The 27,251-nt window shown below is 34.4% G+C and overlaps 1 protein-coding gene and 1 pseudogene across 1 annotated transcript in view; one reads left to right on the plus strand and one right to left on the minus strand.

Moving 5' to 3' along the window:
• The window catches only part of LOC103601904 (gephyrin-like), a gene marked incomplete at its 3' end in the record, with an annotated part of 167,380 nt that overhangs the window by 139,448 nt on the left and 681 nt on the right, over window positions 1-27,251 (plus strand). The gene's annotated exons all lie outside the window — the stretch shown is intronic.
• LOC103601903 lies at window positions 9,352-10,091 on the minus strand (annotated as a pseudogene).

Consider the following 27,251-nt stretch of genomic DNA (forward strand, 5'->3'; position numbering starts at 1 on the left):
CTTGAGTATTCATGGCAGTGGTAGTTGTTTTTCAGGTACCAAACCCAGTACTCCCTTGAGAATTTCTTGTAAGGGTGGTTGAACTCCCACAGTTTTTGTTTGTCTGGGAAATATACTATTTGCCGTTCATTTCGAAAGGATTGCCTTGTGAAGTAGAGTATTCTTGGCAGGCAATCTCTGTCTTTTAGTATTTTGAATATATCATCCCATTCCTTTCTGGCTTTTAGGGTTTGTGATGAAAAGTCTGATGTTAATCTGATTGGGGCTCCCTTATAGGTGATTCGATGCTTCTCTCTTGCAGCTTTTAAGATTCTCTCTTTGTCTTTGAGTTTTGCCAGTTTGACTATAACATGTCTTGGAGACGACCTTTTTGGGTTGAATACGTTTGGGGATCTTTGATCTTCCTGAATCTGAAGATCTGTGTCTTTTCCTATACCTGGGAAGTTTTCTGCCACTATTTTGTTGAAAATGTTTTCAATACAATCTCCTTTTTCCTCCCCTTCTGGAATACCCATGACTCGGATATTTGAGCACTTAAGGTTGTCTGCTATCTCTCTTAGATTTTCTTCAATGCTTTTAATTCTTTTTTCTTTTTTTTTTTTCTTTTTTGTCTGCCTGTGTTATTCCAAACAGCCCATCTTCAAGATCAGAGGTTCTCTCTTCTACTTCTGCAAGCCTGCTGGTTAAACTCTGTTGTGTTTTTTATTTCATTGAATGAATTCTTGAGTTCGGCAAGCTCTGCTACATTCTTTTTCAGGGCATTGATTTCCTTGTACATTTCTTCTTTCAGGTCCTGTATTCTTTTCCTCTTTTCATCATGTTGTCTAGCCGAGTTTTCTTGTATCTCATTCAGTTTCCTTAGAATTATCACTCGAAATTCCTTGTCCGACATTTCAAGGGCTTCTTGTTCTATAGGATCTAGAGCTTGAGAGTTATTACCCTTTGGTGGTGTACTTTCTTGATTTTTCATATTGCTGGTATCTTTCCTTTGATGTTTAGTCATTGTGGCAGGGGGTTTCACAGTCCACTGGTTTAACACAATTGTCTGGCTAGGATGTTGCTGAATTTGCCAATTTGGTATGGCTACCTCAGTGTCTGCTCAGTTGGCCACTAGTGCCTTGTGTGTGTGGTTGACTCAGGTCTTGGGCCTCTCTGGGGAGCCGCCTCTCTGGTCAGCATGCACTCGGCCAGGCTGCTGGGTTGCACACCAGCACCACAGGGTGTGTGGTCTCGGCAGAGCTTCCATCTCCCCTGCTGGACGTCTCCCTGCTCTGCATGCACTGGCCGGGCTGGGGATGGAGTCGGGTGGCAGCAGTGAGACCTACCTGCTGGGTCGTGCACCGGCACAGCAGGGCATGTGGTCTCTGCAGAGCTTCCACCTCCCCTGCTGGATGTCTCCCTGCTCCGTGCATACTCAGCCGGGCTGCTGGGTTGCACGCCAGCACCACAGGGTGTGTGGTCTCTGCGGAGCTTCCACCTCCCCTGCTGGACGTCTCCCTGCTCTGCACACCCTAATTGCTATATTTATAACAGTATACACAGTGTTATTAGATTATGAAAACTTGGGTTGGGTAAAGACAATGACTTAGCTTTTTTTAGGTTTTAGTCTGTTCCCCGTCTAGCATACAGTAAGCATTTAACAAACACATGTTGACTGGGTCATGATGGAACCTGATCTTAAATATCCCATTATATATTAATGTCAAGTGTTCCTAAGATTTGCATACATTCCCCGTCTAGCATACAGTAAGCATTTAACAAACACATGTTGACTGGGTCATGAGTTGGAACCTGATCTTAAATATCCCATTATATATTAATGTCAAGTGTTCCTAAGATTTGCATACATTTTCTTAATTCCTAATCTAGGTCAGTGCATCTAAAACATTTTAATTCTACACTGCCTGGCTATTCCTACAGTATACTCTGATATTGCATTAAAAAATAAACGAATAAATAAATAAATTGGGGGGGTAGCCTGCCCAATTTTTCTTGTGTGGGGGCTCAAATAATATCAAATAGTTATTCCAATTTCTGCAACTCTAATTCTCTATTGACCTTGTATTTAATGGGGGAGAAGAGAATCTCAAACTGTAGAATTGACCTCATTCTATTGTTTAAACCTGAGGTTTACTTAAATCAGAGCAGCTTTGTTTTCTGTGACCCCTGTCAGTTTTCCTGACCTCCTGTTTAAAAAATACTGGGAACTAAAAGTCTATGAAAAATTATGCTCTTGGGAATTCATATGGGAATCAGAATTGGTACAGAAGCAAAAAAATATATAGTAAATTGAGGTTTATTGTAAAGCTAGCAGGAACACATTTGTTAGCTTTCAGCAAAATCGGAGTCAGAATCTAGTGTTACTGACTAATTATATATAGGCCTCTGATTAAAGCTTTTTTATCTATTACTGAGACACAAAGGGAGTATTGGCAGGCAATTTAATTGAAAGGAAAGATCAACATATAAATTTCCAGTTGCTTTTTTTTTTGCTCTCTATCCAATAGTGAGAGAAATTCCCATCAAAGAGATTTTTATTCCTCACTGGGCTGATACCCATTATTCTTTTCATTCATGTGCCCTTATGTACCACACACCAGCATTTTGTGTCCATTTCCCTTTTTCTTTCTTAATTAACCCACTGCCTCTTCTGCCTGGGAGGTAATGCCAAAGCACGTTTGCACAGCTTCCCATAAATTACAGGGGTTTAATGAATGCTAAGCAGCTTATGGTCATATCTTACAGTGATTCATACCCATAGGTCTACAGACAGGTTTGATTTACCATCAATCCTAGTGTAATTTTAAAGATTCAGATAAGTAGCTTCTTGACTGCAATGTAAATTTTCTTTTGCTTGTTCATTTGGGTGCAATGAAATGTGTAGCCTAGACTTCAGCAATTAGAATTGTCAGTTTCCTCTTGTCACCTTTTATCACCTTTCAAAGCATTTTCTTCTCATCCAGGGTTCCTCATCTAAACCAGAGAACACAGGAAGTAATTTATGTGGCTGTTTTCTTAAGTTCCTCGGAAGATGGTGCCATTCTAGAATCTCAAAGAGAAGTTTATTCATTACATACAATGAATATAAGTGCACTGGTGCTTAATTCTTTCCCAGAATTGAGAAAGATTTAGTAATTCCTTCTTTTAAGCAGTTCAGTACTTCTCAAAGTCGTTTGTTATTTAAAGCCACACTGGAAATTTCTTTGGAAATTCTCCATATTGCCTTTTTCTTTGGATGGCTAGTTTCTAAATAGCTGATGCTTATCTTGTGAATTTAGGATTTGAGTGTGTGAAGCGTTTTTTATGTGAGAGTTTTTAAAAATAACCTCTTTATTTTTCTGAAAAAATCAAGAAGTTTAATCAGCTTCTCACCATATTCTAAAGATGTTCAATTCATGCTCTGGCAGTTATAGATACTTTATTGGTTTTCTTACAGTGTTAAAGTAGACTTGCTAAAGATAAATTAGCATAGTGTTTAATGTTTGAGTTTGGGGCTAGATTTGAATTCCAGCCCTGGATTTGAAACCCAACTTTGCCCCTTAAACAAGTTAACTTCTCTGCAGCTCCTATTCCTCTAAAATAGGAAGTATGCCACCTTCTTGGTAACTTAAGAATTGAACAGCTTAATACTGCTTGGTGCAGTGCTTGATATGCATACGGACTCAATAAATGTAAACTATTATTATTGTCAATACTTATGTTAAAGGTCCAAAGGTAAAGTAATTTTTTGTTTGAACTAACTCTTTCAGATACATTATATGCTACATTTGTCATGCGATAAAATATGTTTTATATGTAATAGTTAGTCACAACCTGACTGCAAGATTGAATGTTGTTAGCCCCTCTTTTGACTTGACCTAACATCAGCACTTGTACCATTTCTGCCTTGCTTCTTTTTCCTAATCATTATAAAGTATGTGGAATATGAAATATATAAACATCTATTTATAAGATACATCTTTCTTTTCAGTCTGCCAGTTGACTGTCTTCTTCAGTTTTTCTATTGTCTTTTTCTCTAAAATCACTTTCCTGTTTAGTGTCTGGATTATTTATGCACATACCCTGAAGATAATGGCTAATATGAATAATGTTTTCATTATTATTATTGTTATATTGTCCTTGAGTTCCATTACATGTCATACTCTACGTGAATGTAGAGTATCACCAACTTGTAAGTGGGACAAAACAGTTTCCCATGAAAACAACTTTATAAATAGTGATCAGATTTCCAGGCTAGTGTTCAAATTTTTATAAGATCTTTCATAAGCTGAAATTGCACTATAGTGTAACTGAATTGAAGGTCCAATAGACATACATAGACTAATATAGGAATCTAACTACTACATGTAACATTATTTCTTGGGAAAACTTTTAACAGAACCCAGCCTACTCCAAGGCATTTTACTTAACAAATTATGAATGGCAACAGGATCTATGTCCTGTTTTCTGCCTCCAGCAGCTCAATCTTAGAGTACTCATTGTGGTATAAGGTATTTTCCTTAGAATATTCATTGTGATGAAAGGTAAAGGGAGAGGGAAACTCTGGAAACTTGGGACAGGGACTTCCTCACGGCATAATTCATCAATGTTTGTTGAAGGAATGTATGAATTGGATATTTATATTGAGGATTAATGCCCGTATACTTAAATTTCAATAAGCTTTCTATGGTGTGGTATTATTATTTCTAAATCTTTATATAGGAAACTTCTTGCTGCCTCTTCCTAGTGAATACTGACTTTTCTTAATAATTCTTTATATATTTATTAAGTGCTACTTTACCTTCTCTGTCCTTAGTATCTTGTAAGCAAGATAATAGGTCATTGAGCCATTTGAGCATAGTAAAACAATTATATGACAGTGAGTTTAAAGAGGTAATAGTTTCTACTGCCAGGTCTGTACCTGATTTAATCAGACATGGTGAGCTGTCATTGTATTTCTCCTTGCCCCAATTTACCTATCTCTAAAACTGACATAAGCTAGACCCTTATGTTCTTCAGAAAGAATGTTCTGGTGAAAGTTCAGAAGATGGAAGGGATTCGCAAGAAAGCTAATCATTATGAATGTAGCAAACAGGATTTTTAATCCTGTTAAAATAATGCTATAATTTTAAAGGAACTGGATTTGGTTATCTTGTGTGCATTTTACATTTTCCGTGAAAATTCAGTTGAAGACCCAAGTGTGGACAGAAAACGTGCTCTGAGCTTAAAAGTGTAATGGGTTTCCTAAGTGAATGTAAAAAATTGAAAATAATATGATTGTATTTTTTTTTCTTGGTTGTTTATGCTTTCTGTTTTGCTAATACTACCAGTAGGTCACAAAAAGTCAGCAAGTATTTATTGAGCATCTATATACTACAGAGCAGATATTGCCATACTAAGCATATGTTGCCAAAATTAAATACGGGGCCTCACTTAAGGATTTTACAAATTGTAATATTGTTCATTTTTAAAAATCATAATCTATGTATTCAGGCTGTGTTGTTCTAAGTATTACTAGAGGAAATGCCTTTGGCTCTGAAAATTAAAGCTATTTAGTGGTAGGTCAAAAAAAGTCTGTAGGAAAATCACAATTCTTGGGTCCTATGTTCACAAAATAGTCATGGAGGAGTTATTTTAAAATTTACCAAATTATTTTTAATTTCCAATAAAGAATTTGCTAAAGGGAGATTTTCCTAGAATATATTTGAGTATTTGAATTTTGGAGCCTTATTGCATAACTTTAAAAATGCCATAATACTTATTGAGGCCACATTTTTCTCTAACAGAGATGGTGTCAGTTTTTCTAAGGTTGGTTATAAGTCCTATTTAATTAATTTGCCAAGAAGAGACCTTTTTGGAAAGGAGGGATAAAGGCAAAGCACAATATTTCTCTTTATAAGCATTACTACATTACTTATTGGAGGAGAATGCAAATTTTCATTCTTTCAGTTCTTTCTTCTGCTTTGCTGAATTACCTAATAGGTTTGGTTGGTGTATGAGACCCTGAAAGAAAGAGGTGAGTAAGCATTGTAGGTCAGAATGATTAGCATATGCACAGGAAATATAGTTTGTGAAAAGGAATTTGGACTTTTTTAAAAGCTCAATCAGTTGAATTTAAAGAACTATATTGAGTCCTGGGAATCCATTTTAACTGATAGTCTTTCCGGTGCATTTTTAAACACGTGTTATCTAATAAATGCTTGCTACACTTTACAGTTGCAGCTATCATTTTCCAAAGTAGATTAATCTATAATATTTGCAGCCTTAATAATCCTAAGTGTACTATATCTGTTATTCAAGATTTTTTAATAATATTTTTTTACCATTTGGTAGTATCTCCTTGGGACAGGATTTTCATTTTTTTTTTTTTTCTTATTTTTAACAAGAATTAAGAATTATAGAGAAGTTGAGGATTTTTTTCTGCAAAGTATTCCATCATCAGAAATAGGCTAACCTAGAAATAGAAATGGAGAATATGTGGTGATGTCCTTTCCATTAGCTTTGAAAAGTCCGACTTATATAATTACATGTATATGATGTCAGAGTATTTCTTAGGTATGCTTATTTTATCATACTGACTTGCTTCTCTTCAGCTTAAATATTTTGGGAATGCAGACTTGTGTTTGGTTTTCAGTGGAGTATTTTATATTCGTGAATAAGTGTCAACACATTGGATGATAAGCTGAAATCACATACATCCTTTGAAATATATGTGCTTGCATCATTTATGAATCTACCTTTTAAAGTGCTTTTGACTTAATTTTCATGTGACTTTTTTTACTAGAGAAAGCAAAGAATTATGAAATATGGCCAGGGTTATTATATAAAATAATATTATTTTATAATAAAAGTTGGATATGCATTATACCTAGGAAGACTAACATTGCATTGCATATACCTTGGAATGGAAATAGGAGAAAAAGTAGGTATGTTGGTACTCAAGTGTTTTGCATTTTAAGGGAAAAAGAGAATGAAAAAGAGAGGAGGGAGGATGAAAAAAGTGAGAAAGGAGAGATGAAAAAAGGAAACAAGGAAGGAAGGAAACTAGCCAGAGTTTTTCTATTTCTTTTTCTGCCTCAGTATTTAAAGAATATTTCACTTGTTCTGACTTTTCCATATTAAATAGTTGCAGAGCAAAACCAGAAGTTTATAGAACAAGGTGAATTCAGAAAGATATTTTTGGATTCATGTTGCATAAAACTCTGAATGGAATTCAGATTCATATGGACTTTTTATAGCCATAGCTTTCAATTATATTAGCAATTTTCCTTGTCCTATTTCTAAGTCTGCCTCAGGATAAGAAAAGAAGGGTCTATTTTTGAAATTTCGTCCATGCCATTCTGCACTTAATACTGCCTGGAGTCATAAAAATCCAGCTTGCTGCTATTTTTCCTCTCCTTAGCAATTTGCCACTATACCAACACACAGCAATGAAATCTAATTCTGTTTGGGCTACCATACTTAAATGTTCTTGGTGAGAAGGATGGCATGAACTAATGCATGACTCTTTGAGAAGACTGCTGTGTGCATTTGCACTGGAAAAAAATTCCTATAGCAATCTAGCCCCTTTGAATTTAATATTTAAGCTGCAGATTAATGATGAGTTTCTGTACAGTACTTGACAAAGAAGGAAATACCCCAGGAATAAAAGTGGGAACTAAGGTAAAAAATGACCTTCTGCAGTCAGATACTGCTAAATTAGTCACTGGTACTCCTCAGTTGTGGAGGTTAGGCATCCCTTCAAAAAATGCACTTGGGTGGGAGAGTAGGGAAGGGAAAAAAAAATGCCAGTAAGACCTGAAAGAGATTTTATGGGGAAACATTGAGTCAATCTTCATATGTAAGCTGTCTTAAATATTTGGCTCAGGGTCTGGAGTAGTTTGGGTCAAATTAAGACCGATTATAACTGTCTTACCATAAAATTTCATAACCTAATCATCCAGCTTAAAATATAGCAAATATGACTTAACTCCTTCATACACATAACTGTTCCAAACTATTTCTTTGGTTTTTTGTAATAAACTTTATAATCACGTTCAGTATTTTAAATGTTTGTTAGGAGCATTGGTTTAATGATCAGATGATCAGCATCCTTCATTAGTTCCATTACACATTCATCTTATTTCCTGTATGTGTTTTTTGGCTTACTATAAAATAAATTAAACCAGGTATTATTTCTCCAAGTAGAAAAACTTCTTCCTTTTTTCTTTCATATTACAGTTACAGTTTGAAAAGATGGTAAACAAGCAAATGGTCCTGAAACTGGGCATTTAATCTTTATTTAATTTTTATTTAATCTAAATCATTTTCCTAGGCCCCGAGTTACTAAGTTTTGCTTAATTTATATCAGGGTTTTTCCTAAAGAAAACTAATGTAAGCACAGTAATTGAACCACACAACTGTCAATTACTATAGCCTTTGACATGTAGGCTAATGAAATTTAGACAAACAAAAAAATGTTGTATGACCAGTAGCTCAGGATAAATGACCTCCTTTAATTCATTTTCCTTTACACATAGCAACGTTATCTGTAACATCTTTAGTTCATCAGTTTTAGAGCCATGCATGTAGCACGGTTCAAGAGTTCAAAGGACAAGTCAAAATAACCTGGGATTATTCATTCAACCTCAACTGCTACCAAATAGCCATGGTCTCTGTAGCCATTCTATCACAGGTTGATGTTAGTAGCATTTCTAAAGTGCTATGAGGCATACAGTGTATGTACCACTCTTTCGGTCTACCTATGTCACTATCCATTTCTTTGCAGTTATCTAAGTTTCAGGCATAACTGAGCTATTTCAAGGCTCTGGTCTGAAATGTTCCCTAGCTGGAGTTAGTTATTTGGCCTTTGCTTTATGGAGTCATATATCCTCGTAGATGTAGTCATACTATGTCATTGCTTTAAGTGTCTGAAATCACTTGGCATCTTTTTTTAATGAAAAAAAATTGTATTAGAAGCATTCAGAATGTCAACAAAACAGCTGCAACTTTTTTTTTACAATTACAGAGTGGTGTTCAGTTAACAGAACAATAATTATTTCACATAAGCTGCATCAGAGACAACTGAAGATAAAAAAAAACTGCCCTCCCCATATATAACTAATTTGTGCTGTGCATCAGCAAGAACCTGCTTTAAATTTCCATGCCAATTTACAACCCCCATACTGTACCAGGCAAGGTTAGTAGCTATTGAAAATACCACTAGGACAAGGCCATCTAAAGACAAATTTGGTAGTATGTTAACTATACAATAAAAGACAGTTTAAAAACAAATCTTACAGACATTTCAATTTTTTTCTTTAGAAGGCATGAGTTGTGTAAAAAGGTGTTAAATGCTTTATAGACAAAAAAACTGTGTTAGAACCAACTTATTCATTCATCATCCTCATCTTCCTCCTCCTCTTCATCTTCATCCTTCTCTTCTGCTTCCTGCTTTGTCTTGTTTTTTTCAGCAGGTGTTAAATGCTTTATAGACAAAAAAACTGTGTTAGAACCAACTTATTCATTCATCATCCTCATCTTCCTCCTCCTCCTCTTCATCTTCATCCTTCTCTTCTGCTTCCTGCTTTGTCTTGTTTTTTTCAGCCCTGACAACTTTCTTTTTGGCTGCATTAGGCTTTCCTTTAGCTCAGCATGCAGCAATATCCTTTTCATGTTTTTCCTTTAGCTTAGCAACCTTCTTTTCATATAAGGCTGCTTGTCACCTGCAGCAGTGTTATTCCACATCTTTCCCAGTTTCTTTGCAACATCGCCAAATGGATAGGCCGGGATGTTCTCCTTTGATTTTGGGGTGATACTCAGAACAGAACAAGAAAAAGACTGAAGAAGGCCTCTTGTGGGCACTGGGACCCTTGAAAGTCTTTTTGTTTCCCCTTTGGGAGGGTTATAGGTTTTCATTTCTCTTTAATAACAAGCCTTGTCCACCTTTTCCATGTCTTCAGATTTTCCTTTCTCTTTAGCAGATATGGTCTTCCACCTCTCTGAGCACTTCTTAGGAAACTCAGAAATTGAAGCATCTGGTGCTTCTTCATGTGCTTTTCCCAGCAATTTGACACAAAGAATGCATATGATGATATTTTACCTCTCAGCTTCTTAGGATCTTCTTTGCCCATGTTTAATTATTTTTCCTCAGCAAGGCACACAGAGTTGCCCAGTGACCACCCAGCTCTCACTTGCCCTAGTGCTGTCTCTGTGGAGCTCTACTGCAATGGCTGTGAGAGCAGGAGCCAGACACAGCCTCCTCACTCTCTCTGCTGTATAAATAACATTCTGGCTTCCTTTTAAGTATTCCATTCAAAAAGCAAATTTTGCAACTGCTCTTAAAATTAGTCATTTGACCACTGAGGTTACAAAAGGTGGGAAAGGGGTGGGGGGGAAGGGAGGACTTTGTAAAGGGACATGAAAAATGATTACATTGTGTAATGTTGAACTTTAAAATAAAGCATTTATTTAAAAAAGAAAAGAAAGAAACACCCTGGGTAAGGCAGAGGGTAGGTGTGAAGATTAATTCCTGCAACAGAATACATATTTATTAAATATTAGTTGTTGTTGTTACCATAGTCTTGTCTCTTGCACTCCAAAGCAGAACCAGAACTTGCAGGTTGACTGTGCCAGATACAATTCTGAGGAACTGAGAGGACAATGGAGGGAACAAGCTGAACAATAATAAAGCTTTTCAAAGCACCACCCCAAACCCATGGTGTTGACTTCCACTCTGCACAACCTCCATGACAACCTCAGGAGTAAAGTTCCTCACTCCTCCCCTTCCCCCAGAGCCCTATGCCTTTCTCTACCATGTGGACAGAGGAAATCCAAATCCTATAGGAAAGAGGGGTAAATGGAGATGACATGGTGTTGCAGAGGATTTGGGTTAGAGTCCAGACAGTCTCCGAAATGTGTACTCCTATGTTCATCCTTGTGAAAATGGGGATATTAAAACTTACTTGTTCGTGATATTTTGGGAATTAAATGTCCTGAAAGAGTGTCTGAAGCAATACCCAGCACATACTATGCCAAGAATAAATGTTTACTAATGGAAGAAAAAGGAATTAAAAAAAGAAAACTAGTCATCTGACCCACATTAGTCATGTGGGTCAAAACACAGGTGGGATATTCCTTATCTGAAATGCTTGAAACCAGAAGTGTTTTGGATTTTGTATTTTTCCAGATTTGGAAATAGTTGCAGAATACATACTGATTGAGCATCCCTAATCCAAAAATCCGAAATCTGAAATCCTCCTACAAGCATTTCCTTTGAACGTCATGTCAGCAATCAAAAAGTTTCAGATTTGGGGCCGGCCCGGTGGCGCACTGCTACAGTGCGCCGCTTGGGAGCGCGGCGGCACTCCCGCCGAGGGTTCGGATCCCACATACAGACCGGCCACTCACTGGCTGAGCGAGGTGCGGGCGCAACACCGAGGGTTGCGATCCTGTTGCCGGTCCCGGTCCGGTACGGGCGCGACACTGAGGGTTGCGATCCATTGCCGGTCACGAAAAAAGACAAAAAGGAAAAAAAAAAAAGTTTCAGATTTGGGAGAATTTCCAAGTTTGAATTTTTAGATTAGGTGTGCTCCACCTGTACCTATCTTTTCTCTTGCACACACACGTATATACCTTTTCAAATTTTATAAGCTATGCCTTTTGACTATTCCCTATTAACTTCAAAAGATCAAGGATGATATTTGTGTTTTTAAGGTCTGCCATGTGTTATGAAAGTTGAAGAAATATGAAGAGGAGAATAATCTGTATATGAATCTCCATTCCATTATTTATTACCACATTTACATTAATCTACTTTCTCACTGCAGTTCCCTACACTTCATTTTTTTCTATGCTTCTTTTTCCTTTCCTTGTGTTTTTTTTAAATTAGAAATCTCCTGTCTTTTTTATCTCTAGCTGTTTCTTCTTTTCTTTTCCTTTTCAGTGCATAAAATTCAACCCATTTTATCCCCTAAGAAAGAGTATGAAGTTTAATAATTGTTGTTAAAGTGAGCTTATATATTTCAGTTTGCGTTAAAGGAACAAAATGGGATGGGCATAGCCACTTTAGTGTTTCAATGTACTTTGCCTACTTTACATAGGGCACCTAACTCACAGGATTATCGGAGAGATAATTTGGATAATAAATAAATAAATTAGGTATAATATTTCTAGCTGTAAAAATTCTAAGTTAAACAGTGACCCTCTCAAAAGACTGTATATAAATAGAATATGTGTGCCTTTTTCAGCTTAGTTTAAGCATAATGTTAATGGGTTCAGGGTTACAGATTTGTAAAGCTAGTTAGCTTCATAGCTGTTCCAAGATGACAGACTGTAAACTGGTCCCAAATATTGCTGATGTGTATGCAGGGGAAGGACCAAGGAACAATGTGTTGATGGTTCAAAATAAATCTATCAACTATTGAGTAAGACTGATGTGAACAAATAGCATAATGGTCAGTCTATATTACACTGAAACATTCAAATTTTAGAATTGTTTTAAAAATCAGATGTGATTTTCAATAGCAGTTTCTATTTTTCTTTCATTTTAAATAACTTTGTCTTGTTTTTCACATGTTCAGTAAGGAATATAGATAAGCAAAGAGAAAATAAAAATCACCCTTGAACTCCTCCCATGTTAACTTCTTTCCGTTATCATTTAACAGAAAGAAATAATAAGTGTTGAATTGAAGAGAGGAGACTGTCTTTTTAACTTCCATATTTCTTTATTCCATCTATTTCACTGCTAAGTTCTTTTATATTTCCTAGGAAATACCTATTTCACTGCCTTGTTATCTTGTTTGTTTCTGCTTATATTTATTTTTAAAATAACCTACTGATTTGTAGTATAACTTTAATGATTTCCAGCATGTGCTAGTGCAAATAAAATACACAGACACACGTACTAAGTATGTATATATGTGTGTGTATGTATGTTGTGTGCATAAATACACAAATCATGTATATATTTGATCATTTTTCTGTTTGTTGTGCTGAGATAGCAATAAAATAAACTGGCCAGAAGCAGGCAAGATATCTCAAAACTAGTCTGGCTGACCCCAACCAAGCTACCGTTTCATAGACCTTTACTAATAATACATAGAAAATCAAACGGAACAAAACAGGAATGCAAAGGAAACAAAAAACACTAACACTGAACCAGAGCACCTCCTGGCATGATTAATAACATTGTTCTGTCCCAAATGAAGCTTAGTGCATTTGGACATGGGTGTTAATGATTGCTAAAAATAGAAATTCTTTATAATTAAACTTCACTAGTTTGGTCATTATTAGATCCCATGCAATATATTTTTCCATAAGTTTCGAAAATGCCTCAACACTTCTAAGTACAGATCCAACTCTCTGGAGAATACTAACAAGTATAGTAGCTATGCTATACTTAGTATATAGTACTCTAGTATGTATCAATAGCAATATGGTATCACAAGATCTTTTATGCAGAAATTTATTTATAGTTATATTTCAATAAACAACAAAAAATATATTCTCTCATCAGAAATGCATTCATTGATTTCTATGAAATAACAATTTTTCCAAAACACAATTTTTTGTCCCTCTTTGTTGGAACCCTACATTTGAACACCCGTGCCTCTTTTTATTACCAGTCTTTGACCCTTCTATCCAAATATGGCAGTCCTCTTTGAGTTGGAAGAGGTTACGAACAATCTCAGGCTAGAAGAGATTGAGGAGAGTAGTTCCAGTACCTGGATTTGGTAGTTGGTTTCATAGTCATCCCAGTCATCATCATTCTTACTCATCATTATTATCATAAGAGTAATACATATTTATCCTTTATGAAATGTCACGTGTAGTGCCAAATGCTCCACCTGCTTTAGTTTATTTAATTCTCACAGTAATCCTGTGAAGTGGAAACTCAGTAAAGCACTTGAGCCTTTGTACACTACTAGTTGTGCCCTCAGCCTGGAAAGTTCTTCCCCTTGATCTTGAACTGCTTGTGTCAGGTCATCACTAAAATGATATTTATTCAGAGAAGTCTTTCTTGTCCATTCTATCTAAAATAGCTATGTTCGGGCCGGCCCGGTGGCGCACTGGAGAGTGCGCCGCTTGAGAGCACGGCGGCGCTCCCGCCGAGGGTTCAGATCCCATGTGGAGACCGGTTCCCGCTCACTGGCTGAGTGCAGTGCGGACGCAACACCGAGGGTTGCGATCCCGTTGCCGGTCAGTAAAAAAAAAAAGACAAAAAGGAAAAAAAAAATAGCTATGTCCTATCATTAGTCACTTTTTATCCCATTACTGTTATAGCACTTATTGCTCTCTGAAACTATCTTATTTGTGTTAGTTTAAGTGCTTATTATTAGAATGTAAGTTCCAAGGTAGCCAGGTCCTTGTCAATCTTATTCATGTTTTACCCACTGCACCTAGATCTGAGCTTGGCATTGGATAGGTACTCAAGAAGTATTTGTTCAATAAGTGAATGGTATTATTATCCTGATTTTTGTAGATATGGAAACTAATTCTTTAAAAGTTAAATAATTTAGCCAAGATCTTATAGCTAGCATACCTTTCTACGTTTTGTCTGCTTAAAGAAGGATTCATTACATGCATAAGTCTCTGGCTTTGGCAGATCAAATTTGCACGTTTCTGGACCTACAGCTATAGGACTTCTGTTGAGAAAAAATTAACCCACATCTAAAATAATCTGACCTATCTTGCTTACCCTGAGAATGAGTTATATGAATATGAACAATATGAAAGAGTAGAACCAGTATTTTGCAAGGTAATTAAAGTAGGCTGAAACAATTCAAACTGCTTATAAACCTAAATTTAACAATGTTCTAAGAAAGAATGTTCCTTCTCCAGATTTTTTTTACACATGATTATTTAGCTCTTTTTTTTTAAAGGTATCTATAATGAAGCTTCATCCAGAAAATGTTTTGCCTGAATTACATAGTAATCCAAGGTCTATGTATTTGTCTTATAATATACCACATTGCATTTCTTTGATTTTAATGTTATTCTCTTTCACTTAGGACTTTTTCCTAATTGACTCTAACAAGATAAGGTTAATATTCAAACTGGGTTTTCATTGGACTTGGGTGAAAAAGAAAACTACAAATATATATTGTGTATTAAGCCTTTGAAATTATATTTTAAGTCAAAATTTTAAAAGAATATGTTTTATATAAATTTATTTCATTTTTTGAATATAATAAACTATTCTTTTGATATTACAGATAAAACAAAAACTGCAGTTCATTTAAAGGGATTATAGTAGGTATTGTATACAAGATTAGAAACTGAACGTATACAGTAGGGGGCAAACTTTCAAACTAGAATTGAATTAACAGACATAAATTCTATTAATAGGTGCTCCCAGGCCGTGAAGTTGTCAGATAAAATTGTGACAGAGTTTGAAATGGACAAAAAAGACTAATGGCTGTACTGTCTAGGGCACCCTTTGGGTTATCTCTCCTTTCATTTTCTGAGCTATTGTACAACACTAAATTGTGGTATACAAATAGTAATGCATATGATCCTAATTCATAGAAATGCAAATTGTGTCCAGTTGGAGATGTAATTGGCTTTTGCCCTATTATTGATCAGTTGCTCTATCGGCAAATTCACTTCAACATTCCTGATGGCCCATATGTGTGTGTGTGTTTTTAATTCTCTTTTGAATCAGTTGGAACATCTTACTGGTTCTCTCATTAATTAATGTTTTAGATAAAATCTTTGGCACATGTTTATTTTATATTTGTGTAAGAGTTATCTATTTTAGAAAAAATTTAACTTTTAACAGTTATTCCTTCTCTGTAAGCTAAAAGTTCAGTTTTAGAGCAATGGGTTTTCTGTCTTTCCATTTAATTTAGTCCAGACACCCAGACATGAGCCTTCAGAGAAAATGGAAAGGACATATGTAATGTAAACAATAGTATAATAATATCAAACTACATTTGTTAGCTGTTTTTCTTGGTTTTATCATGGGAGGCTTGATTAGCAACATAAGATACAACACTCAGAGCTGTGATACAAGGCTTTAGAAAGCTTCAGAAAGCTCTTGTCTCTGGTTCTCAAAGGAACTTCCTACACATTTTCTGAGTCATTCCTACCTTACTAATACAGTATAGATGTATTCTATCTTTATACATCTTCTCATGTACCTTATGAATATTAGTTAAGCACTTGGGGGAAAAAAGTCACAACTTTTTCAACCAGTACTGAAATATAGCAGCCTTTGAATTAGAAGGGAAAATAATGCAGCCACACTCTTACATGGTGTATTATACTCAACAGGCACATTATTTGCTTTTTTTTAATGAATAAGTGATAATGACATGACATTTAAGAATGACAACCAAAAAGAATATTAAATTTATTTAGAAACTCAGTATTTCAAAAGTCATGGGGTTTTTTTGTTTTGTTTGTTTTTTAAAGAACACATCAGTGAGCTTCAAATAAATGATTCAGCCCGAAGGCTGAATGTTATGTTTTATTCTATGGCCTATAATTTATACAATGCGTGTGTAGAGTAATTCATAAAACACGGACTGCACAATAGTGGAATATTTTATTACAATGAAGCATCATTATTTTTTACAGTCAGAAAGAAGCATGAACACCCTAATCATTAACCAACATTATATATGCTAAGTGGAATTGTAAAATTATGTGCTTAGAGCAAATTTTAATAGGATTTAATAACTCAGTGTTTTCTGTTTTCTGAACTCTGAGATTGAAAAGATTCTCGTAATGAATTCTACATTATTTTTATTTTATCTTGGACTTGTTAGCACTAATAAATCATCATACTGTCTTTAGGAAATTATAAAATGTTGTAAATTTTGAGAGGACTAAAAATTATCTAGTCTAAGACAAAATTTAAATGGTAATAAAGATAACTCTTATATACACTGTCTATGATTTATAGGGCTTAGCTTGCTTAATTCCTAAATGTTCAGAAGAAATAACTGAATAAGCCCCAAAGAATTTATAAGCTTTATCAGGTCAGCAGAAATAGTCAGTGCCCAGCCAGGCCTAGAATCTAGGTGGAGCCAGGTCTCAATCAGAAGGAATTGCTCTATCACGCTGCTACAGTGCAACAGAGACTGAAAATCTGCCAGAATACTAATATTTTTAATGATTCAAGGCACTTACCACTAGAAGAAATTTTAATACTCTCAGCCAAAAAAAAAAAAAAAAACCATATTTAATACAAACCATTTTGACATTACTAAGGCATGAAACAAATCAACTGATGCTAGATATATACGAAGCTGACATGATTTTTTTTTCACCTTTTGAATCATTTTTATTTTAAATTTTTATTTATTATTAACATATTTATTCTTACAAATCATGATATTTTTTCATGCACTTTGCCCAACCTATCACTTCCCAAACCCCCTCCCTCCCTTCCCCTCATCTCTAGTATCCTTAGATTTGTTCTCTCCTTCAACGTATTGTTGTGGTGTTTTCTTTCTTTTTTTCCTTTGTTCCTTCTTTCTTCCCTCCTTCCCACCCTCCCTTCTTCCCTCCCTCCCTCCTTCCCTCCCTCCCTCCTTCCCTTCCTTCCTAGCAGCCAATTATGAGTGAGAACATGCGGTGTTTCTGTTTCTTTGTCTGGCTTATTTGACTAATCGTAATTTTCTCCAGACTCATCCATGTTGCTGCAAATGGCAAAATTTCATTCTTTTTTATGGCTGAATTGTATTCCATTATATAGATATACCACATTTTCTTTATCCAGTCATCTGTCGAAAAAGTCATGTTTAATGAGAACAAATGTAACTTTCTTCCAGAAGTGCTAGAAAATGCATAATAATTACAAATACTCAAAAATGTAAGTTTTCATATTATTGACTGTATCTATCGCTTAGATCATATTTTTTAAGTTAATCAGTATTTTTGAAAACTTTTTATTCCAACACTTACCTAAATTAACTTTGCTTGATCTTACTTGTGAGAGAGCTGTCAAAATCACAAGAAAATTAGTCAACATTCTTTATAAAAGGTCCAAAATATCATCCAAACAAAAGGATTATAGTAGAAACAACGACAAACATAGTAATAGCTAACACTCATATAATAATACATATTATTATACAATACAATAATAACAAACATAGTAATAATAGCTAACACTTCACTCTAGGCTAGATATCCTTCTAAGCAAACACTTTACATATATCATCTCACTTTCTTCACAACTATCCTGTGAGATAGATGTTATAATTATCTTCAGTTTAAACATAAGGAAACAAAGACCTGGAGAGATTATGACTTACAGAGTGTTACACAGTTAATAAAGATAGAGTTAAGATTCAAATTCATGCAGTTTGGCTTCAAAGTGCTACTCACAAACTGCCTTTTATTATGCCAGTTTCCCTTTACTTCTACATTCACATTCCTGTTCTCAGTGGTTCTCATTATTACGAGAAATAGTCAAGAGCAAAAAGGCAATGAAAATTCAAGGTCTGATTAGGAATGCAGTGGTTCCAAACTGCCTTTTATTATGCCAGTTTCCCTTTACTTCTACATTCACATTCCTGTTCTCAGTGGTTCTCATTATTAAGAGAAATAGTCAAGAGCAAAAAGGCAATGAAAATTCAAGGTCTGATTAGGAATGCAGTGGTTACCACTAGTAGGTTAGAAAATAGGGTCAACTACTAGAGTACAGATAATTAAATTTGGAAGTCAGAATGGCTAAAGCCAGTAATAATCTCTGCCTTCTAATCTCTAGAATGAAGATAAATTACTCTGTATACTAATCAATTATTTACCTGAAGATTGGGGAATGGTATTATGAATAATCTGAAATCCCTAGTAGTCAAAAACATTTTCTTTAGCTGTATAGTACATTATATAATTGGGTAGTATATTTTTCTTCAGACTTATGACCAACATTACAATTCTCAGAACAAACACCAAATCAAAAATGTTGTCGACACCAAGGGGAGACAAGCCTGGGATTTACAAATTTTCTAGAGGTCAGGGAGAGTGACCCAACTTAGAATTAAAGCTTTACATAGGAAATAAATTAAGAATATTTGCCACTGAAGATCAAATTCCTATTTCCTTGAGTAATAGTGATAACCAGTTCTACTCTTTGGTGTGTTCTACATGTTATAGTATTCTCTTTAAGAATAAATGAAGAATTTACCAAGTTATCTATAAAGGAGCATAAATAAGCTTTGACTTTCAGTGGTAATTATAATTCACTTTGTCCCCTGTGTAACCTGCCGTGGTTCCAGCTTTTTTAAAAAGAGGTCAATACTGAAAAGGAAGAATTCTTTACATTAGCTGAAGACCAATTAGCTGAAGCTCAGTGGAATTAAGGTGATAAAAATTTATATAACAGTGGTAAAACATTTAAGAATGGTCCCCTGGGAAATATTATAAAATTGTTTTTCTTATAAATATTGTCTATGTGCCTGCAAAGGTAATAGTTAGCATTGTTGCTCTCTGACCAAGAAATGAAGGAGTTAGAATATTTAGTTAAGGGGACATTCACACATGTGCGTGTCAGTGTGTGTGTGACTCTGTAGAAGTTCATCTTTGATTAGAGGGTTTTAAATGTGATGATTTTAGATGATTATTCCATTTAACCCATGGGAAAAGAAGTGAAGCAGAATTTTTTTAATTGTGAGGTTTTTTAACTTTTTAAAGTAACCATGTTTCTTTTCTGTTTTTTGCTTTTGATATATTAAATAGCCAGTTAGTTAATTTGGTGACAATTTTATATAATTTTCTAGAAATAAAAAAGGAGGGCAAGTTTTGTATATGATTTGATAAAGGACAACAAACAGAGATGGGAAAGATTTCTTAGACCTAAAAAAAATCCTACAGCTAAAAGGAAGCTAGGGAATTATCTGGTTCAGAGGTTTTTAACCTTTTTCTGCCATGAACCCATTTGGTGCTCTGTCAAAGCCTACAGGCTTCTTTTTCAGAAAAATATTTTTAAATGTGTGAAATAAAATACAAAGGATTACAAAGAAAGTCAATTAAGTTGAAATTGATATTGAAATATTGTTTAAAAACAAATTGTGATATAATAATACATTCCTCTTTTAAATGCATTAAATAAATTCTAGGAGCAGGTCTAATAACTACTGTAATTTGTAATCATGGTAAACACCAGTAACATTTTAAGATATCCATGACAGTTTAAAGTAAGAGGTTCTGTTAATTTTACTGTGGTTTGCTGCATAAGCTCATAATGAAAAAAAATTATAAATATTAAGTAAGTTACTGAATATAAAGATCGCCATTTTATTTCTCTATCCCAGTTAATGGACCCCTAACTTTTATCCACAGATTCTCTCAAGGGCCCATCAACCTCAGTAAAAACCCCTGGAAATATCCTCATTTTGCAGATAAAGAAACCAAGACCCATAGGAGATAATGACTAAAGTCATGCAACACAGAATTAGATTAATCCTGGCAGAGCTAATCACAGACCTTTACTCAGCCTTTTTCTGAAGGTTTAGTCTAGAAATTGGCGATTATACTTCGTTATTTGTCACTGATTCATGGTATCATGGTATGACCTGGAGCAAATTTTTTATTCTCGTTGTGCCTCAGATTCAACCTATGTAAAATATAAGTGGCTTAAAAACTGCATATGGATAATAGTAATGACTTAGATTTGTATTGCTCTTTTCATTTATAATAGTTTTCACTTTTACATACATTGTCCTACTTAATTTTCCCCATTTTTTGATAAGGAAATTAAAGCTTCAGATGTTAAATGTCATATCTAAGGTCACACAGGAAGAAGAAAAACCAGTATTGGAAACCATACCACTGGACTCCAAAGGACATTCCCATTATCATGCTGCCTTTCATGTCACAAATAAGCCAAAATTCTTTGAGTTCTTCAGTTGAAAATGTGTTGTGATATCATAAATCTATTTAAACACAAATGAGTTATTATAGGCTCAAATGAGCCAAGTACTTGTATCCTAATTTATTCCAATAAAGTGATGAATTAGTGGAACCATAGAAGAAAGCTTTTTTAGACCAAATTTTCCATTTTTGCAAAAGAAGTGAAAAGAGAAAGAAGTAGAATTTAATAGTTTAAGATTGTAGAGTTGTTGGCTTAAGGTTACTTAAATCAAACTTTTCTTTCCTTCTGTTTCTGGGTAGGCTAAAGAGGCAAGTAATCTGAGTAAATGCTAATGGGCCCTTATTCTCTATTCTCTTAAGCTTTATTTGTATGAGTTAATGGTACTCAAAGATATTTGTTCTTTCTGAGACATTACTCTTAAGTAAGTTTAATAAGGAGGAGTAAAGTCAAAATGGGCCATGATGCATTGAAAATCTTTATCATGTCTATCATTCTAGTGACCTGATTATATGAGATATAAAACATCCTGCTCTCTTTGAAAATAAGAAATCTTAATCTGACACAAAACCCTGGTATTATAAAACATTTATTGGACTCCAGATATCACTATTTGGTTAACCTTAAGTAATATAGTAATGTGTTTTCTAAGTTCTCGAGATATTCTGTAGGGTAACCAGATATCTCTTAGCTATAATCCACATACTTTTCATATTATATCTCTTAATACTATCAGGCCCAAATAAGTAAAAATCCTTTGTAACATGCTAAAACAGTTTTGTATAGTATAGGAATAGCTATGATCATATTTATACTTTCAGAAATGAATTGTAGTCTACTGAGTTTGAAAAAATAGTAATTACTGCAAAATAAACAAACATTTAGTTTAGCACGTGCTTCTACTCTGTACAAAAGCACTATATTTGACATAGTGGGAAATATAAAGAGAATTAAAGTCATGGTCCTTTCCCTCTAAGAACTTACAGTCTATTTGGGGACACATATCAATAATTGGAATATGAGTAACTATGATAAGTTCTTCAATAGGGGTTTGAATAAGATGCTTTTGAAATTTAGAAAAACCTCAACCTAGATTGTGGTGATAGTTGCACAGCCATGTATTAAAAGCCATCAAACGGTATGCTTAAAATGAATGAGTTTTATGGTAGGTAAATTATATCTCAATACTGTTAAAAGAGTTTAGAGAAAGAAGAAATTTCTGATTGAGGAACTTGGGAAATATTGTTTGCAGCTCATGCAATGTAAACTGGTTCTTAAAGGACAAGTAGTACCTGGATCAGAAAATAATCAACAGGATATTCCAGAAAGAGGAGATAGTTTATCTAAGGTCTCAAAGCTCAAGAGTGCAGTGCATTTTCTGGAGGAACTAGTTCAGACGTTACTTCATGCCTTAAGAGTACCTGGCTTGCATTTCTACCAGTACACATGGCCATACAGCTATGACATTTATGAAAAGTTCTGGCTAATCCCTACTGGAAAATGTAACTGTGTATTTGTTTTTGACCCCTCGTTTTGGGTCAAAAACAAGAGCTTGCCTTCATTTTGAGCTAAGGAGGAAGTTATAATGAGGAGTAATCACAGAGTTATTTCACAACTGTCTGTGGCTCGTCTGATCATAAAAACTACTGACATTTGTTTTCATCTTTAAAGCTTAAAACCACTGAGACATGCATTGTCTCCTTTGAGCCCCATGACAATCTTTATTTTTCCCATGAGGAAACTGAGATTATGGGAGGACCCAGAGCCTAAAATATTAAAATTATGCTAAAGGGAAGGTCAAGCTCTTCTGGCCTGCTAAGAATAAAACAAGGGAGAGAAAATAGTAATATAAGTAAATGGTCTTTGAACAGTTACAAATCTGCTAACTAAATTGGTATGCCACACATGAATCAAAATTAATCTTATACAAAAAGAACAAAATAGATAAAGTTAACTACCATCATTAATAATAGGAAATAAAGTTGAAATTTTTTCCAATGAGTTGATATGACCCTGTTTGTCAGGAACAGTCCCTGTTAAGTAAGTTTTATTGATGGTGAAGAAAATTATATAGGAAACTTAGTTTCTAAATAGGTAGCCTTTTTATTGTTCATTTTTAATAATGTAAAAAGATTAAAGTTTAAGTTGCATCTTTCCAAACCATAGAACTTCTCAGATTACATAAGTAAGCAGATATACAAAAGCTCAATTTATAATTTAAAATGTGATTACTGGCCAGTAAAGTCATACTAAAAATACAAAGATAAGGTCATCAAAAAAGATGACTTTCTTTGTTCTTTATTTTGAGCCCATCTGACCCGCTGCTCAGAATTTTTCAATATGAGCCATACTGTATAATATTTACAAGAAAAAGAATACGAATTAGCCTGGTGAACAGCAAAATAGAGGCTGTGAAACCTGATTTGTGTTAACCTGCAATCAAATGTAATTTCCATTTTAATATTTATACATCCTTATATCAAGAACCTATCCTTAACATGAGTTTTATTTTATTTGTTTCTCTCTTCCCTCACTTCTGTGAAATGCAGAAGGGAAAGGATAATTGTTATTCACACATCTGTACCCCACTAACTGGTGTTACACATCTGGCTTCCATTGGAGAGCCCCTGACATCGCAGGGAACGGTGATCAAAATTCCACACAGTAGCTTCAAGCTGGGGGCTCATAGCTACTGCAGCATTGAAAGTGGATCTTTTCCTGGCTTCTTTAAATTAAGCATGGTGATGGGATGGTTTAAGGGAAGAACACCTCAAATCACATGACCACCGCTGTGCTTCCGTGTGTCCTGCTTTCTTCATAACAGCTTGGCACTACATTATTTCCCTGTATCTTAGGAGGCTTGTGTGTGAACCAATAGGGTGGAAGGTGGGGAGGTGAATGGATGGTTATACATCATGCATGCATCTTTCACTGTTAGAGTGATGTGCCTTCCCTTATTTTTCACAAATTATGGTCACAGATTATATCCTCTGTGTCCTGAGAGACTGGGCTGTCTCTTTCTTTTTGGTGTGAGAGTCATGTGTTTTGGTGTGTTTTGATGTTTACACCCTAAGTTTTTCTTCATATTCCATTAAACATAAGTTGAAATGTTCTCCCATAAGAGTTAGCTTTTCATATTGGGCTGAAAAAGTCTTCATTTCTGTATAGCAGTCCATGTTATTATAACCTATGGCTTTCAATTGTACCTCCCATAATGAAGATGACTTTAAACACTGTGCTATTCTTGTTATGACCTAAGCATAAGGTAAGTGATTTCTTTAACTGTATCTAAAGTTTGTGGTTGTTTGTTAGAATTTTCTCAGCTTTTTTAAGGCATTTTCACTTTTGTTCGTTACCATTTATTATGTGTTCTTTCTCCTTTTGTTTTCTGTTTCATATAAGATTTCTTAATGTACAGTGTGATCTTTAGCAAAAGTTATATGATACATGTAAACACATGTTGAAGTGAATTATTTGATGGCTCAGAGCAATCTTAACTTGTACAGTTCGTTACCATTTATTATGTGTTCTTTCTCCTTTTGTTTTCTGTTTCATATAAGTGTGATCTTTAGCAAAAGTTATATTATACATGTAAACACATGTTGAAGTGAATTATTTGATGGCTCAGAGCAATCTTAACTTGTACATAAATACTGTTTCTACCTGTTATTTTAGTTTTAATTCCAACTGAAAGGGGATTTGTCAGTGTCATAAAGTCAGATGTTATCTGTAGTAAAATAACATGATTGAATAAAATAAAGTAGTAGGTAATCTGATACCATGCCCTTCATTTTTAATCCCTGACAAATTTGATGTTAGGCCAAAATCTCAGATTTATTTTGTTTTTCAGACTTTCCTTTTTTTCCCATTGAATAAAGCCAGGGTAAGATAAGAAAAAGACAACAAACCAGAAAACTTGAGAGAGATATGTGTTATCTTCTTTTTAGTCCATATGTGTGAGAACAAGAGTAATAGTTGTTTCTCATTTTTATCTTTTCAAGTAAATTCCATTACATTATGAATTAGGTAAAATCTTCACATTGAGATTTTATAAAATAAAGTAAAATATTATAAAGATGACCAGTTTCATAGTACAAGAGGTATGGTCATTTGCTACATTCATAAATAGTAAGCAAAGTTTTTAAAAAATTATTTTTCTCCGTGGGGTGTGTGTGTGTGTGTGTGTATTCAAAATTATTAAAGAAATTCTTATAATCATTGATTTTAAAAGTGATTATCCCCCCCAAATCTGGTTCAAATAGCCAATGTAACATAAATGGGAAAATATTGGTTATATTTCTGTTGGCACTTTGTGAACCTTGATAATTAAATGCTCAGATTCAGGGAATTGAATTGTTTTCATTATCCAAATTTCTCCTCCAAAGCTATTTGAAATACATAACTCTAAATTGAGATGCCACAAAGCACCACTTGGGTTTCTTTATTAAATTCATTATGAATGATTTTTTTGTTAATTTTTTAAGCCACCTAGGGTGTCTTGTTGATGTTATGATTTGATTTGGTTTCTTTGGTAAAGCAAACTAGTTCACCATTTCTATTATATACATTATGTAATGTATATAATAGATATATAAATCTGTTGGAACATTTTATGAAATAATTTGAACTACTTACTCATCTGAACTGCTCTGTTCATTGTAAATCTCTTGTTTCTATCTATACACTAGCTCCACTCTAGATTGGAAGGGCTTAAAGATGAACTCTGGAGGAATAGAGGCTACGACTTAAGAGTAATTATTACTGATCAAAGGAGCTACTTTCCATTCGCAAACGTTGCTTTGCGCTATGGTTTTGAGCTCCTTCTGTTTCTACATCTTGTTGAAGACTTTCTTGACTCCCATTTGACTTCTTTGAACTCTGTTTTTGTCTTTCAACATTTTCCCCTTTCTTTTCCTTCTATTTCCCAGATTTTTCTCTCACTCTTTTAGCTTTTTCTTGTGTTCTTTGAATCACCTTTTAAAATGTACTTTCTCTCTTTATTAATTTGTCTATTAGTGTGTCTTTCTTTTCTCCTTTAAAGCTGTAGTGGTATAGTTACACATATTTTCATTCCATAGTATGCCAACTTGCTCATTTATTTTGCAGCAAGTTCATTAGTTATTCTTACCTTCTTGGTATGAATTTTCAATTAGAAATAGCAGAACATTCTGCATTTACAAACTACTACCTTCTATAAGCCCATACTTTCTTTTCTATTGTCTAGATTTACTCCCTCAAACTTCTTCTCTTTTCCTTTTCTTTTTCTCACTCTTGTGTCTTCTTCCCTGTGTTGTTTTCTTTAAGCAGTCATTAATTTCTTTCCCATTTGGTCCAGAATTGTTCTTCAGTAAGACTTCTGAGTAAAAGAATATAAGAATATTATTTTCCAGATGAGCTTCTTCATTCTAGTATATTTAAAATTAGGTTAAACAGTCTGGGCCAAAAGAGAATAATTTTAACACCTGGATTTATTTTTCTTTTCCCCCCCTTTGGTGTGTGTGTGCGCGCGCGCATGTGTGTGTGTGTGTGTGTGTGTTTATGTGTGTTTTGTTTTTGTTTTTCTTGTGTGTATGTTTGTGACTATTTTTGTTGTTGTTGTTTCTTTAAACATTAACAGTTGTTTTTTTCAGGGAAGGATAACCATAACCCACCCTAAGTTGCAACATTCCTTTCATAAATTGTTTCATTACAATAGTAGATTGTGTTAAGCTATAGAAATTAATTTGTTGTGTATATATCCATTTGGGGCAAGCTGCTGCGGAGTGGGAAGAAGAGGTGTGGAGCTTAAATACATTTTCCTCTGAAATTAGTAATAGTGTTATTGCCATTCAACATGGCCCTTGAATATAACAGTTTTGCAACATTTAAAAGAATGTTCCACTTTGACCTAAATATTTGATTCAAACCATAAAGGTTTCTAATTGATAAGTTATATACACACCTAAGAACTGATAAATAAATGAGTTCAATTATATTGTTTCCAACAAAAGCATCTTTCATAACCAATATTATAATTACAATAAATTATTATAACAAAAGTTTTTAGAATCAAAGGTAAAAGTTGTATATGAGGATTTCTCTACTCTTTGTAACATATATATACCAAAAATGACTATGATAGAATATTTGATTACAACTTTATTACTTGAATTTCATTACTATCCTAGTCAAAAGATATGCTTAAATACCTTAAAATTAAGAGTCTATATTCACAACTGAATATGTGATAACTTTAATTTTTTTCATATGTTGATTTCAAATACACATGAATAAAAAATTGCCTTTGGTTTTATCTCTGTTCAATTTACAGTATTGCACCCCCAATTTTTCTCTGGAAATCAGTTCTTTTTTCAAAGTAAAGAAAAGATAAATAAAAAATACATGGAACTGGGCCGGCCCGGTGGCGCACTGCTACAGTGCGCCGCTTGGGAAGCGCGGTGGCGCTCCCGCCGAGGGTTCGGATCCCACG

Source organism: Galeopterus variegatus, unplaced genomic scaffold (assembly GCF_000696425.1).
Source record: "Galeopterus variegatus unplaced genomic scaffold, G_variegatus-3.0.2 Scaffold3930, whole genome shotgun sequence".
Classification (NCBI taxonomy): Eukaryota; Metazoa; Chordata; class Mammalia; order Dermoptera; family Cynocephalidae; genus Galeopterus; species Galeopterus variegatus.